The following is a 10910-nucleotide window of genomic DNA, read 5'->3' as shown; positions in this document are numbered from 1 at the left end:
AGGAAATTGTGAAATGAAACGTGGTATCAAACCAAAAACGCTGAAACTGGAAATGTTGCTTTTAAGTAATTTCGCTGAGAGGGGTTTGCGATGCGCCGGGAGGTGAAATGGACCTGAATTCATAAAGCATCTTGGGCTTGCTAAATCGCTAGATTTGTCAGAGAGAGAAAGAAATGGCTTCAAATGAGTTGCTGAGCTCTTGCACTACAATGAGGTGAGCTCCGCACGAAAACCTACTGCGTTCTTCTCTCCCTAAATATCTCCGTCGTGCTGTTCCCTGCTTGTGTCACCTGTCCTGATGTGTGTGCTTACCCTTGTCGGGATTGTTTTGTTCTTCACCTGGGCCTACCTCGGCTTGCTTGGCCCGTGCCCCCCTAGTCTCCTTGCATATTCAGCAGGAACCACATCTGTGTTATATCGGGATAGCTATCACCAGGGCCTGCAATCTCTGATTGTGGCAGCAAGACAAAGCACAAGTCATTGAATCACCAGCCGAGGCTTTGTCTACTTGGGTCTTACAAACCTCCAAGGATGGAGAGTCCACCACCTTTCTGGGTCACCTGTTCCAGTGCTTCATCACCCTTCTAGTGAGAAAAAATGTCTTAATATCCAACCTCAACTTCCCTTGCTGCAACTGGAGCCCATTGCTCCTCGTCCTATCATCTGCCCCCACTGAGACCAGCCCAGCTCCATCCTCTTTGCACCCACCTTGCAGGGAGGTGAAGGCTGCTATCAAATCCCCCTCGGTCTTCTCTTCTGCAGACTAAATCCGCCCATTTCCCTCCGCCTCTCCTCACCAGTCATGTCCCAAACCCCCAAACCGTGTTCACTGCCATCCACCGAACTCTCTCCAATTTTTCCACAAATAATAATGATAAAAAGAAACTGAGATGCCATAAGGGTTGCTTGCCTAAATAGGGAGAGACAGCTGAAAGAGCTGCCTTTACGTGTCTCTATCGGTAAAACAGAGGTGCCAAGTCTCCCAGTATTAATGATGATCAGTGTTGGAAGCTTTTGCCAGGTTTGGGACATTGTTGAGGCATGAGGCAATTTAGGGGAAACCCATAACATGGGATTGGGGTTCCCAAAGCTGCTTGGGTGATGCATGGCCAGGATGAACCGGAGGGGAGGGGAATGACTGGAGCAAACTGCGGATGAGAGAAAGCTGGGTCTCCTGCTAGAAGAAGTGACTGAGGCAAGAAGGTGAAATTGTGATGTAGGAGGGGAGGAGACGGTGCCCGGTGGTGTTATCCCCTGCTCATAAAAGGCAGCTCAGAGGAGGATGGAGTCAGGAAGGCTCTGGACTCTCTCCCCTTGACTGGCTGTGCAATGAGCTTATAAAGGTTGCATCCTACAGCTGCAAAACAAAGCTGCTTGTATGAGCTGGTGGGACTCGCTGAAACAAGGTGACACGAGACCAGAAGTTTAGTGAGGTGTTTTTAAAGCTTTACCTGGAGGGGAGGTGGGCGCCACCAGGTCACTCTGCCCGAAGAATTGCCAATGATGCAAAGCAACTCGCCTAACCTAGGGTCGTTACAGATCTGAGGTGCCCCAGTGGTTGTAGCGGCCTTGGGACTGACTTGGCTTGACTTGACTTTTAAAGATTACCCCTCCGTATCAGCAGCGGCAGCTTCCAGAGTTGCAGTCACGAGGATTTAGAGAGAGTTTCTGAAGGGTGCCAACTCTCCTGCTTCAGGATACAAGCCAACTTCAAAGGAACAGAGCTTGGGAAGAAACTTCCCTGGGGGCAAGTTATCCCATAACTGTACCTTCCTCGGCAGCAGCTGGTGCTGGCACCTGCAAGATGATGCTGGGTGAAGCGGATCACTAGTCTGAACCACAGTGACAGCTCCGGCATCAATAAGTAAGTGCGAAGCATTTTAAACCCCCTAACGTGATGCCAAGCTGGGCTATGGGTGCCTAGATTTATTCAAGAAATGCAAAAATCGAAGACTCTAGGTTTATTTAAGTGCTTTGCATTTCTTACTTTTTTGTTCCCCTCCGGTACGGTGCCTGCTCCCGAGAATCACACGATGGCCAGATTAAGGCTTCAAGCCCTGACTTGCACGGGGCCCCTCATCCTAGTTTGGATCCCCATATCTGACACAGTGCTGCTGGTAGGTAAGATTACCCCGATCATCTGCCTTTACAAGCCATGGGGGATCTTGGCGAGATTTTATATTTAACTCGCAATGTAAATAGCCTAATTGGCTTCCTGTTAGAACTAGCTAAAAAGCCCATTGTTCTGGAGGAGAAATCTCCCGTTCCCCCATCAATTAATCTTTGGCTACAGGAGGCTGGAGCTCACGTATGGATGGGAAGATTGGCAGCTCGTAAAGCGGCAGGAAAGAAGAGCAAATGAAGCGATCAGATTAGGGGGACGGCAGAGCAGTGCCATACGGAGAGCCCGGGGCCCTGCAGTGCCCGTGTCGTTTTCCTAGCGTGGCATTGCCAGGAACGGGCAACTGGCTCTCCGCAGGTAATCGGGCTTTGACACTGATACAGGATTACCTGAAACAGAGCCACAGAATAATGCAGCGCTGCAGTTTTTCAATGGCTAGTCCCCTTGATGTAAATAATGGGAATTGTTAGCGTAGGCACACTAATCGGTCCTGCCCACAGTAGGCAGGAGACAGAGATACAGATTTGCCTTGCCGTCATCTTGTGCTCCCCAGCTGGTAAAGGAGCAATGCAAGGGGTAGGTGCTCCGGGCCTCTGTGGGGCCTGTGGTTCGGCTGACGGGGAGCAAAGCATCCCTTGCCTCGTGTTCCCTTTGTTCACACTTCTCCAGCAGCCGGCAGGACCAAATGACACAGAAGCAGAAAGCAAGCAGTGCCCATGATTACTTGAGGTCCCCCAGACGCCTGGGCTCTGTCCCCAGCCCTGCCACCGACACTGCAGCAATTAACTGCCTTTTGCTTGCACCCCCCGATCTGCTAAATGGAGAAAATACCACCCAGCAATGCAAACTTGTGCAAGGCACTGGTGACCACCAGCAGCACCTTGTGCCAGCCCTTCCCTGGCTAATCCAGTGCCAGCTGCTGGAGCTCTGCACAGCTCTGCCAATGCACCTCAGCCCCCTGAAGTGCCCTGTGCACTTCCCAGTTGCCCTGCCAGCATCCCACCAGTCCTTCCCTGGAGCAGATGGGGGGGGGGGGGTTTCTTTGCATTTGAGATGGAAAAATTTGTTTCCCTTGTTACCAACCCTCTTTGCTCCTAAATGCCCCCAAAACAGGGAGCCGGCTGGGCTTACGCATCTCATTTTGTTTAAATGAATCTTGCCGGTACAGACCAAGCCTGAATAACACTCGGAGTGTTGTCTGGAGAGAGCTAGTCCAGATACAGCATTGAGACAACATTTAAAACCTCATTTAAGTGAACACAAAGAGAGGACTCTTGGGTAGAAGGAGAATTAATTAATCTCATTCCTATGTAGATACTTTTTAATTAAATGCAAGTGTATGGTCTTTTTAAGAAAAGTATATCAAAAAGGAGCTGAGCCATTGTGTAACTTTGTGGGGCTAGAGGATGACGGGGGGGGGGGGGGGAATGAAATTAAAAAAAAAAACAAGAAAAAGTGTGTGTTTTAAAGAGAAAAAAACCATCAAAGCCAGGAAGGCTGTTTTGAAATGGCAGCAGCTGAGTCTCCACTTTCTTCTCGTCTCCAGGCTGGGTGAGAGGTGGGCTGCACTTTGATGCCCCAAGACCAGTGTTGGGTTGATCCCCCCACGACAAAAACCTCCTACAGACTGTGCCATAGAGGCTTCTCCAGGATGCTTCCTCCCCAGAGAGACTAGGGACAAAGGCAGGTCCCGAACCCACTCGCCTTTCCAAACAGATGGAGAGAAACCCCTCAAGGCACCAGGGTTTCCCCCTTGCAGGCAGCAATGCCGTGATGTTTTCAAAGCATTCCCCAATTCCCCGGCTGCCTTCCCTAAACCAGTGCAAATGTGTTGGTCCCTTGCAGGTGCCTTGCTGCTTTAAAGGGTGGAAAGTAGAGTGGAGCAAAAGCATCGCTCTCGTCTCAGGGACTAGTCTGAAAATGCACCCCATGCCCCCCGGGAGCTCCCCCTGCTCGAGAGCCATCCGGTTGCTCTCAGCAGTGGTTCGTTTCTGAGCTCGGTGAGCGACAGGTCCCTGCCCTACAAGCCCGGCCCGCTGGCAGGTGAGACCCGGGCACGATGCAATATATCCATGCTTTTGCTTTGCCACAGATGCGGGGAGTGCAGCATAGTATTGCTCTGGAGCCATGACCCCCTCGGTGACCTTGGAAAGCAGGTAGGCAAGGACAGGGGATGCTTTCTGGGCATCTGTTAAAATAAAAACTTGGTCAGGGGTCTCAGAAAGATGCATCTGGAGGGATCTCTGGCTTCCTTTTTATTGGACTCAGGTGCCTGTGGCAGCTGGTGGTTTCTGTGCAAAGGGATAACCCGGGCATACCCATTCAGCGGAGTGGAGGACCAGCCAGGTCACGCAAACCCAGGGTATCTCTCTTCAGTACCCAGGGTTTTGTTGCATGCTTATTCCCTCTTGTGCCGTCTAAAAAACACCACAGTTACCTCCTCACTGGAAATAGCCCTTATCTAATCAAGCTGCTTTATTTTCAATGTCAATATGAAGGGAAAAAAGAGTGGGAGACTGCAGTGACCCCGTACTGGGAGGAATACAGCATTACACCTCTCAAGGTGTAATGATGCCCCCCACGCAGATGAGCCTAGGAGCAGCTGGACAGAGCGTGCACGTGAACGGGACTCGTGGCATTTCTGCAGTCCTGTGCTCTGAGGCGAGGGGTGGGGGAGATCGAGTGCCCTGGAGCTGAGACCTTCAACACATGCCCCTTTCACTTGTGCAAATCCTTTAGTGCAAGGCACTCTGGGCATCGCTACAAGGAATGTATGGGTGCTATCTGGTGCCCGACAGACCTGCCCCTCCTGGCACGTGCCATTAGGACACGTGTGTGCATGCATGCATGTGTATGCAAAAGGTGGATGGCCTTCTCTGTCCCCAAATGCTCACGGGGTCACATGCAGCGAGGGAAGCTGCGTGCTCCGAGTGCCTCCAGCACTGCTTTTCTATCCCCATCTCTCTCCGAGTTTCTAGCAGGAGCCATTCCTCCTCCTCATCAAAACACAAACGAGTCCCGCAAGGAGCCGCATAAATCAAGCTCCGCTGCTGACGTCAGATGGGGAAAAGTGGCGGCTCAGCATCTCCACCGCAGCAAGAGCGATGGGCCGGGGCCTCTCCTGGAGCTCTCTGGTGTGCGTGCACGATTTTATCTAGTGACGTTTAAAATCCAGGCCCGGGGAGTTGGTTGGAACTCGATGCCCCTCAGTAGAGTTGGGGATTTAAAAGCTTAAATCTTGTATGTGGGTGGTCAGGCTTGGTTTAAAATTTTCCACAGGCAAGTTCTCAAAGAGCAACCAAATGGGAAGCATCTCCACGCTTTGCTCGTTCATAACTTGCTGTTTAAACAGGAGCTTGCTCGTCTTTGCATTGCTTGGTTCCCAAACTAGCCAAAGGCTGAGTTAGCCCCTGGTGGCTTCTTTGTCCCAATGAAGTGAACTTGCTAAAAGAATTAGGCAGAGGTTTGCACGCGTTTTGCTCTAGCAAGGTCAACTTTCCCCTTCCAATCCAAACCAGGGCGTCTTGGACACGGCAGAGCCGCTTCGAGACTGCAGTGGTGCGGAGCAGGGGGTGCTCCCTGCAAGTCCCCCAGCAGCGGCGGTGGCTGCATTGCTCTGCACCCGACTGGCTTGTTTAGGATGCAGGCGCGTGTTCGGCTGCACTTGTATGGAGCAGCGCGGCACCGCGTTCCCCACGGGCAGCTCCCAGCAAAAGGTTTGCTTGCTGCTTCTGCTCCTGACTTTAGGGCAGATTAGCCACTCTGCTTAAAGCTGCTCATCGTATCCCAACAGCAGCCCTCACCCCCTTCTCAAATTCAAGGCAGACTGCTGAAGGAGCCAGCCCTGCCTGGAGCCTACGAGCAGGAACTTTTGCTGTATTTTATTTTATTCCTTAAGAGAGCGGCAAGGAGTTGGAAAAAGAGGCTGAGCAAATCCAATCAGGAGCGTGATGAGACGGCCACTGCACAGCACCCGCTTGGCTTGACATCATGCAACGCCTCCTTGTTGCATCTCCCCTGTCGTTGTCTCAGCACCGTCCGTAATGGGTTGTTTGTACCCTTAATCGGAGAGATTTTCTGGCGACAGGAACTTGAGCTTGGAGACACTGAGCCATTTGCAGGTGCTGCGGTTCTGTCACCTTGGGATGTGATGGGCCTCCATGCCCAGGTGCAGAGCCGTAGGGTTGCTCTCTACGCTATGGGGTCATGCAGGGCCTGCACCATCATAGACCAGTTACCTTCACAACCTAGTGATCCAGGGTTGTAGGGGAACTTTTTACTAGAGATGCCGCCCCTGTAGAGAACGGTTTCTCATTAAGTGTCCATCCCTGTGGGGTTGGCTGCTGTGTTCGCTGTGCTCTGCAATGAGATCACGTGCTGGTGGCATCGGGGTGGCCTGTCATAGGAAAGGCATTGTCTACCCCCATACAAAGTCAAGGGCCATGCAAAATGTTGTGCCCTGGTTTCCTCAGCATCCCGTCCATAAAGGCTGCTGAGATGCACGCACTCATGCATGGTTTTTTCCTGCCCTTTCACCCTTTTGCCGTATCTTGCTCTGTCTCCCTCACCTCTCTCCGATTTCTTATCTCAGTAGCTCACCCCACCTGGTTTGCAAAACCTATTTAACATCAGGAAAGGCTGCGAAGCATGGAGAGCTGACAAAGTCGCAGACGTTCAGGCAACAGCAGCTCGACGTGCTGACTGCATTTTCACAGCTCAAATTATATCATGTTGCAGCTGAGTCTGAGAACGAAGCAAAGCAGTAACAAAGAGGGAGGGAGGGAAATTTAATAATAGAAGTGTGACATTTCTGGGCTGGACGTGTGGTGCTTTCTTGCCATTTCAAGAACAGCCCCGTCTTCCTCTGCTCACCTTTCCAACGGGCCCCTGGTAATTGGCCACATTTTGTTGGATCCTTTCTGAACTCTTTGCGAGGGAAGCAGCAAGGTGACTTCTGCTAGCAGCCAGGCTCCTTGCTCTGGAGAGGGGCTTTCTGTCCGGTCTGCTGCCCCGGTAGCAGGCAGCCCGAGCCCTTCCGAGTGCATCGTTTTCACATCATGCTAGGTTTTAAAAATCCATTTAATGTTCCTAACCAGACCACTTCAGTCTCTGGCCAGGCAGGGCCAAACTGACCTGCATTATTACAGTAGCAGAGCAAGCATGCCTGACTTTCTGGTTTTTTTTAATGCATATATCCCATTTTCCCCCACAGCACTGGCGTCCAGTGCTCGGAAGTGAGGAGCTCGGTCATAAATTAGATTCTTTTGCACTAGAAAAAGTGGGCTGCAAGGTGTCAGTTTTCAACTCGGTGCATTGTTTTAATGAAGCATCTCCCCAAACTCTATTAAAATTCCTTTTGATAAGCCGAGCTGTCCTTGTTCCACTGCGTTCACCTAGAACTAGATCTTTCTCTCCGTCTTTGAGCAGGTATTAGAGCTGGGTGAATAGTATCACTGAGCCGAAAAATTGGAAATTTGATGACTCCTTCCTAATTTCTGCAAATGAGTTTGTTTGTAGGAATGTGCCAAATAGTTTGGACAAATAATTTTGGAGGGGATGGATATCTCTCAAACTGTTCGCCACAGCTGTTTGCTATTCAAATGTGTGGTCTGTGATTGTTCACATTGTTTTGTTCCTACTCCCTGATTAGACGGCTAAATCACTATCGAGAGAATGGAGACAGGCGGATAACATATACTTCCATATATTCATGGAGCTCTTGGGAGCCGCAAATATTTTCATGGCTGTCAAGGATTTTGTTGGGTTTTTTTTCTTTTTTGTGGACGTTTGCTGATAATAAACGGCGGCAGATCGGAGCGGCGTAGAGGCTGAGATACCACGGTGAGCTCAGGGGTGTTGAGCCTGAGCAGAGTAAAGCAGATGATGCCCACAAACCTGTGTCTTTTCATGGTTCAAGTGGTTCTTGAGGGCATCGCATAGCATGATGACCCGTGGATTCAAAAATCAAATCCTCCCCTGTTTTTGAAACAGTGGCACCACTGGCAGCTCTTACTGCCGCCATGATATGGGTACGTTTCTTCCCATAGAGGGTTTTTGCAGTAACTTTGTCTGAAGTAGGTTTGGGTTTTATTTTTTTAACGAAACACCAACATTCAGGTTAAGCCAAAGATCAGCTTCGACGTGTCTGAGCTCACTCGACTCTTGGGCACAGGTCCCTTCCAGCCCTAATGTCCTATCTCTCTGCATTTGGTCTCCGCTTGAAATACTGTTTATTGCATCCCTGGGTGGGTTGTTTCCCAGGTAAACACGGAGCGAATTCTTCACCGCATATCAATACTTGAGAATAGAGTTGGGGAGTTTTTAATTGCATTTTTTAAAGAACTTGAAATGAAGGCACACGACACTCCTAGCATCCTGAAGAGCCCCTGGGACAAGGGACAGTGTCTCCAACACCACGGCTGTCCCACTGAAAGTGGACGTGCAATTACCGCGTGCACTTCTTCGCATTATGGAGCTAATCGTATAACTTTCTCCACTGTCGAACACTGTAGGCAGGTCTCCTTAATATACTGAAAGCTTTGCTGGCATAAAATGCTGCATATTCTCTTTTCTGTTGTCTGTCTTCCCCTGTGAGGACAGGATTTCTGATGGTAGCAGGGCATCAGCAGCTGCCATGAGCTGTCCCAAGTGTCACCTTTCAGGATTTGTCCTATGTTTGGACACCCACGCGGATTTTCATCACTTGTTCCATGCAATTACCTGTTCATCACTGTAGGAAGAGCTGAGCTCTCCAGCGAGGGATGAAGCTGCCAGACCCCTCGAGTGGGCGGGTGAGAAGGGAGAAGAGAGGCGAGCAGGAGTAATTCCCCCTCAGGGTTCATCTGCTGGGGACCGAGGGAGACATCTCCCTGTCTTCCACTTTGAACCGAGCGCATGCAGCTGTCAGCCCGAGTGTCCTTCAGCGCTCGGAGCGACGCGGCATGTGCCTTGAGCGTCAGGCATCTGAATGAGACGTCCGATCCCGGCCGAGACGCGGGCAACCTCGTGCGGGAGCCGGAAAGCGAGGATTGAGACATCACTTGGGAGGTCAGTCGGTGCAGCCTGGCCCCCGTTTGCTGTGCTCCGTGTTGTCCACTCGAGAGCCAAGCAGACACCTGTCGAAAACAGAGCCCGATCCTCCTCTCCCTTATTGTCGGTGATCTGAAAGTGGCCTTCTCGTGTCAGGCGCCGGACAGGCAAGGGAAAGGAGAGGGCTACCATGCACAGCGCCAACGTTGCGACGGCTGGCAAATGCCCGCGCTCGTTCTGCCATCTTGCCCGCTCCGTTGTTTGTCTGGAGGTTTGTTTTTATCCATTTCGATTTTTGTTTTTGCTTTTTTAATTAACAAACTTTAAACCTAACAAACATTTCGACTTTCCCCAGCAATGGAAATAGCATTGCTTTATTATCCTGTCATGTTTTGGTGAAAGGTGGGAATGTGGGTCTCTGCGGTCGCCCCTCAAAATGACAAGATGCTAATGAATTGAGAAATTGCCGCGGAATTCGCTGGGGATCACGCTGCCCCGATCACATCTTCATTAGCATCCCTCTCCCAGAGACCGCTGTGATTAACATTGTCACAATAAACAGGAAATGAATGAATAATAATTGCCCGTCTATTTGAAAATGTTACCGGCGTTGCTATAGCGATTGCACCTTTTGCTAAGCACTGAAGCGGGGACCCTGTGGAGAACTTCAGTGAGTGGGTTAGCTGCTTCCAGGTTGCCTTTATTAGTTATTTATTAACCATTTGTTGACCTTTCCATTTGCATCTGGAGTGGCTTTTCTGGCTGGGCTTTGCATTGAGGGAAGTGGGATTAACCATTTCCAGGACAGAAATAAACCTCTGTTTTACCCTGCTTTGTCCCTCCGGAGAATGGCCTCTTATGGGGGAGCATTGCCGGGCACAAACTTTTCTTTGCAGTGAACGCGGCAGCCAGCACCGCTCTGCTGGGAGTTATCCGTGCAAGCAACGGGCGACTGGAAAGCTACAAGAATCCCTTCTCGGACTGCACGTGGGGAGCCAGACTCGGCCCCGAGGAAGGGTAAGATCCCTGGTCTCTTGTACCCGTGCACAGACCCAGGAGGTGCAATTCTTAGATGTTTTTCTCAGCCCTGCGGGAGCCCAACAGCACCGCAGAGATGGGCATGTTGTAGGCCGGTGGGATGTGTCCACCAAAGAGGACAACCCCCAGCCAAGGGATTTCCGTTCTTTGCTTAAGATGATATCCATCCTGTCCTTTCCACCCACCCAGGGGCTTTGCTGGAGCCTCTTTCCCCAGCCGCTCTCAAAACGAGCAGCCTGCTGCCTTCAAGTACCAGGTCTTCATCCAGCTTTCACCTCATCCCTGCCCGCAAAGCCTCACCTGGGAGGCAGCTGATGAGTCCCAGGTGTGGGAAAGCTCAGCTCTCCTTAAAGCTCCACCTGCTGTGTCTACGGGCCTGGGCTAAGGCTTATGATGTTATGAAGGTGGAAATCCAGCCTGGCTGGGTGGATTCCCACCCTCGACCTGGTTGTCTCCAAGGTGGTTGCAGCGGCAGAGCTGTCATCAATCCCTCGGGGACGGCAGAAATGACCCTGATGGGAGAGACGCGCGTTATTCCATAGGAGGTGCATGCTGCCTTCGTGCCCGTGGCGTTGAGGGCTGTGCTGGTAGCGTGGGCAGGGCTGAATGCTTTTGGCGTGGATTATGGAGCCCTTCCCCTCCCAGGGGCATGCTCAAACCCTCTGTCTGCAATGACTCATTTGTTTCTACTAGGCATTTATTTTGTTTGGCCTTTCCAAAA

At 51.0% G+C, this 10910-nt stretch overlaps 1 protein-coding gene across 3 annotated transcripts in view; it reads left to right on the top strand.

The window, feature by feature from the left end:
- The first annotated feature begins 3550 nt into the window (after positions 1–3550).
- Positions 3551–10910, top strand: part of LOC109281456 (uncharacterized) — a 28152-nt gene continuing 20792 nt past the window's right edge. For 2 of the 3 annotated variants that reach the window (XR_009457730.1, XR_009457729.1), the window contains exon 1: positions 3552–10168. The gene's annotated coding sequence lies outside the window, so the exon portion shown is untranslated. Of the gene's footprint in view, positions 10169–10910 lie in introns of all 3 variants that reach the window. The other variant, XR_002088110.2, reaches the window with a different exon arrangement.

This window comes from Alligator mississippiensis, chromosome 16 (genome assembly GCF_030867095.1).
Source record: "Alligator mississippiensis isolate rAllMis1 chromosome 16, rAllMis1, whole genome shotgun sequence".
Lineage (NCBI taxonomy): Eukaryota > Metazoa > Chordata > Crocodylia > Alligatoridae > Alligator > Alligator mississippiensis.
Note: the sequence above shows the minus strand (reverse complement) of the source record. Positions and strands in the feature narration are given on the sequence as shown.